Here is a 5,235-nt window from a genome sequence, read left to right as displayed (position 1 = left end):
TCATGTGCTAGTCGGAACTAGGAAACTCTGACATTTCCGGCTTGCTAACTGGTTGAACAAGTCACATGTATAACTACAACCAGCTAGGAAGTCTGGAATTTCTGAGTTTCCTAGTTCCTACATGACATACTCTATAATGTCAAAGTCGAAGAAAATTAAATCATTTGTAAAAATAACAAAAATATGAATATTTCTTGATTAGATAAGAATTCAACCCACTGAGTCACCTTTGGCAGCCATTACAGCTGTGAGTCTTCTGGCTAAGACTCTAAGAGCGTTCCACACCTGGATTGTGCAACATTTGCCCATTATTCTTTTCAAAATTGTTAAGCTTTGTGAAATTTGTTTTTGATCATTGCTAGACAAGCCTTCTCAGGTCTTGCCATAGATTTCCAAGCAGATTTAAGCCAAAACTGTAACTCGGACACTTCATTCACTCTATCCTTGGTAAGCAACTACAGTGTAGATTTGGCCTTGTCTTTTAAGTTTGTACTGCTGAAAGATAAATTAATCTCCCAGTGTCTTGTGGAAAGCAGACAGAACTAGATTTTCCTCTAGGATTTTGACTGTGCTTAGCTCTATTCCATTTATTTTTTATCCTGAAAAACTCGCAGTCATTAATGATTACAAGCATACACATAACATGATGTAGCCACCACTATGCTTGAAAATATGGAGTGGTACTCAGTAATGTGTTGAATTGGATTTGCCCCAAACATAACACTTTGTATTCAGGACAAAAAGTTAATTGCTTTGCCACATTCTTTTGCAGTATTACAGTACAGTCGTGGCCAAAAGTTGAGAATGACACAAATATTAATTTTCAGAAAGTTTGCTGCTTCAGTGTCTTTAGATATTTTTGTCAGATGTTACTATGGAATACTGAAGTATAATTACAAGCATTTCATAAGTGTTAAAGGCTTTTATTGACAATTACATGAAGTTGATGCAAAGAGTCAATATTTGAAGTGTTGACCCTTCTTTTTCAAGACCTCTGCAATCCGCCCTGGCATGCTGTCAATTAACTTCTGGGCCACATCCTAACTGATGGCAGCCCATTCTTGCATAATCAATGCTTGGAGTTTGTCAGAATTTGTGGGTTTTTGTTTGTCCACCCACCTCTTGAGGATTGACCACAAGTTCTCAATGGGATTAAGGTCTGGGGAGTTTCCTGGCCATGGACACAAAATATTGATATTTTGTTCCCCGAGCCACTAAGTTATCACTTTTTCCTTATGGCAAGGTGCTCCATCATGCTGGAAAAGGCATTGTTCGTCACCAAACTGTTCCTGGATGGTTGGGAGAAGTTTCTCTCGGAGGATGTGTTGGTACCATTCTTTATTCGTGGCTGTGTTCTTATGCAAAATTGTAAGTGAGCCCACTCCCTTGGCTGAGAAGCAACCCCACACATGAATGGTCAGGGGATGCTTTACTGTTGGCATGACACAGGACTGATGGTAGCACTCACCTTGTCTTCTCCGGACAAGCTTTTTTCCAGATGCCCCAAACAATCGGAAAGGAGATTCATCAGAGAAAATTCCTTTACCCCAGTCCTCAGCAGTCCAATCCCTGTACCTTTTGCAGAATACCAGTCTGTCCCTGATGTTTTTCCTGGAGAGAAGTGGCTTCTTTGCTGCCCTTCTTGACACCAGGCCATCCTCTAAAAGTCTTCGCCTCACTGTGCGTGCTGATGCACTCATACCTGCTTGCTGCCATTCCTGAGCAAGCTCTGTACTGGTGGTGCCCCAATCCCGCAGCTGAATCAACTTTAGGAGACTGTCCTGGCGCTTGCTGGACTTTCTTGGGCGCCCTGAAGCCTTCTTCACAACAATTGAACCGCTCTCCTTGAAGTTCTTGATGATCCAATAAATGGTTGATTTAGGTGCAATCTTACTGGCAGCAATATCCTTGCCTGTGAAGCCCTTTTTGTGCAAAGCAATGATGACGGCACGTGTTTCCTTGCAGGTAACCATGTTTGACAGTGGAAGAACAATGATTCCAAGCACCACCCTCCTTTTGAAGCTTCCATTCTGTTATTCAAACTCAATCAGCATGACAGAGTGATCTCCAGCCTTGTCCTCGTCAACACTCATACCTGTGTTAACGAGAGAATCACTGACATGATGTCAGCTGGTCCTTTTGTGGCAGGGCTGAAATGCAGTGGAAATGTTTTTTGGGGGGGATTCAGTTCATTTGCATGGCAAAGAGGGACTTTGCAATTAATTGAAATTCATCTGATCACTCTTCATAACATTCTGGAGTACATGCAAATTGCCATCATACAAACTGAGGCAGCAGACTTTGTGAAAATGTATATTTGTGTCATTCTCAAAAACTTTTGGCCACGACTGTAGTGCCTTGTTGCAAACAGGATGTATGTTTTGGAATATATATATATTTTTTTTGCTCTGTCAATTACATTAGTATTGTGGAGTAACTACAATGTTGTTGATCCAACATCAGTTTTCTCCTATCACAGGCATAAAACTTTGTAACTGTTTTAAAGTCATCATTGGGCTCATGGTGAAAGCCCTGAGCAGTTTCCTTCCTCTCTGGCAACTGAGTTAGGAAGGACACCTGCCTGTATCTTTGTAGTGACTGTGTTTTGATACACCATCACCATGCTCAAAAGGATTTTCAATGTCTGCTTTTTTTGTACCAATCTACCAATAGGTGCCATTCGACGATTAATGTGAGGCAATTGGGCAGCCCACAATGTTTCCACAAGATAAAGTTATTCCTGATGACTTTGCAGTCAAGGTACTTTTGACACACTTCAATCCCATTTTGACTTTTCCAGGGAAATGGTTTGGGAAAACTGGACCACAGATATCCAATGCATTCTATCTAAACCCTAAAAGTGTTATTTTACTACGGTACTGGTTGTGATCATGATATTGCTGTCCATCATGTTTGTTTTCATACATGGTTAGCTACGGTGCAACCACCCTCCCTCAGGTTGGCTGGTCACAACTCAAGTGGCCATCTATCACTCAACCTTGGAGTAACCCTCCAAGGCAGTCATGGTATCCATTGCAGTAACCGATTTGGACGGGCCTAATGTAGATTCTAGATTGTTTCCATATGGTACCCATTTCAACCCCAGTGACTCGTTCCTTCTCGAAACGGCTTCCATTTCAACACTGCCCTGTCAATCATGGTGTGCCCACTTTAAACACATTTTGGTATAAATCTATAATATTGGTAAGTATTAGCAATATCACTCTCCACCTAGAGGAAATGGACTGACAAAAGAGAAACTGTTGGACCAAAATAAAACAAAAAGTAATCTGATGCCTCTAAGATGAGAAAGCAATCCAATATGTTACAAGTAGGTGCAAATTCAGTCAAATAAGACTGGGAAACATAAAGCCTATATTTGTAACTGATGACTTTGAATGTTTGTCATTACTTGTGGGGGACTCCTGGTAATTGAAAATGTCAGTTATATTCAGAAGTCAGTTGGGTAGATGTGGCACTGAACCCCATAAAATAAAAACTTATTTCAGTGTGACAGAGTGGTGCCATGTTTTTCATATTGTGATGCTTATTATGGAATTTGGCTACATGTTAAAATTGATTACATTTTGATTTTGTGTCACTGATCTACACACAATAGCCCATAATGTCAAAGTGGAATTTTGTTTGTAGAACATTTTAGAATTTAATAAAAAATGAAAAGCTGAAATGTCTTGAGTCAATAAGTATTCAACCCCTTTGTTATGGCAAGCCTAAATAAGTTCAGTAGTAAAAATGTGCTTAACAAATCACATAAGTTGCAAGGACTCACTCACTCTGTGTTCAATAGTGGTTAACATGATTTTTTTATGATTACCCCATCTCTGTACCCCACACATACAATTATCTATAAGGTCCCTTAATCAAGTAGTGAATTTTAACAGATTCAACTATAAAGACCAGAGAGGTTTTTCAATGCCTCGCAAAGAAGGGCATCTGTTGGTAGATGGGTAAAAATACAAAAAGCAGACATTGAATATCCCTTTCAGCATGGTGAAGTTATTAATTAAGCTTTGGATGGTGTATCAATACTCCCAGTCACTACAAAGATACAGGCGTCTTTCCTCTAACTCAGTTTCCGGAGAGGAAGGAAACTGCTCAGGGATTTCACCATGAGGCCAATGTTGACTTTAAAACAGTTACAGAGTAATGGTTGTGATGTGAGAAAAATGAGGATGGATCAACAACACTGTAGCTACTCCACAACACTAACCTAAATGACAGAATGAAAAGAAGGAAGCCTGTTCAGAATACAAATATTCCAAAACATGCATCCTGTTTGCAACAAGGCACTTAGTAATACTGCAAAAAAATAAGAAAAAATAAGATTTTTTAAACTTTTTGTCCTGAATTCAAAGCATTATGTTTAGGGCAAATCCAACACAACACATCAATGAGTACCACTCTCCAAATGTTAAAGCATGGTGGCGGCTGCATCACGTTATGGGTATGCTTGTCATTGGCAAGAACTGGGGAGTTAAGGATAAAAATAAACATAATAGAGCTAGCTATGCACAGGCAAAATCCTAGGGGAAAACCTGGTTCAGTTCTCTTTGCAACAGACAGACAAATTCACCTTTCAGAAGGACAAACTAAAACACAAATGCCAAATCTACTCTGGAGTTGCTTACCAAGACAGCGAATGTTCTTGAGTGGCGTAGCAATGATCAACAACTTGAGAGAGCTTTAAGAATTTTAAAAAGAATGGGCAAATATTGTACAATCCAGATGTGCAAAGCTCTGAGACAAAAACTACAATCAAATCCATTTGAATCTCACTTTGTAACAAAATGTGGAAAAAGTCAAGGTGTGCGGATAGCTGTCAATATGAGACTCTATATGAATATTTAATCAGATACGGAAGGTTTTGTATTATAAATCACAGTGTGAACGTCAAACCTGCACATCTAAGTCTGACATGATTTGATCTGATTTTACCGTTTTAAATCATGAGATGCTAATTTTATAATTTCTCTCCATCTGCATGTCTTGGCAATGATTATAACGCGCCAACTTTTCTTCCCTTCCAATCTCATTACTGAAATATAGATTGTGAGTGTTTTGGCCTTGGTGAAATAGAATAAAAGCCTCTTTCTCTACACGCGTATAATTGCCTTTTATTTAGACACCGCCACCCCCCTCAACCCACTTCCTGTCCCCTTCCATCTTCAAATGAGGCTCTGGGTCAGCCCCTTTCTCCTGGGGTGTGACCTTTGA

Source organism: Salmo salar, chromosome ssa05, assembly GCF_905237065.1.
Source record: "Salmo salar chromosome ssa05, Ssal_v3.1, whole genome shotgun sequence".
NCBI classification, from domain to species: domain Eukaryota; kingdom Metazoa; phylum Chordata; class Actinopteri; order Salmoniformes; family Salmonidae; genus Salmo; species Salmo salar.
This window is presented reverse-complemented; position numbering follows the sequence as displayed.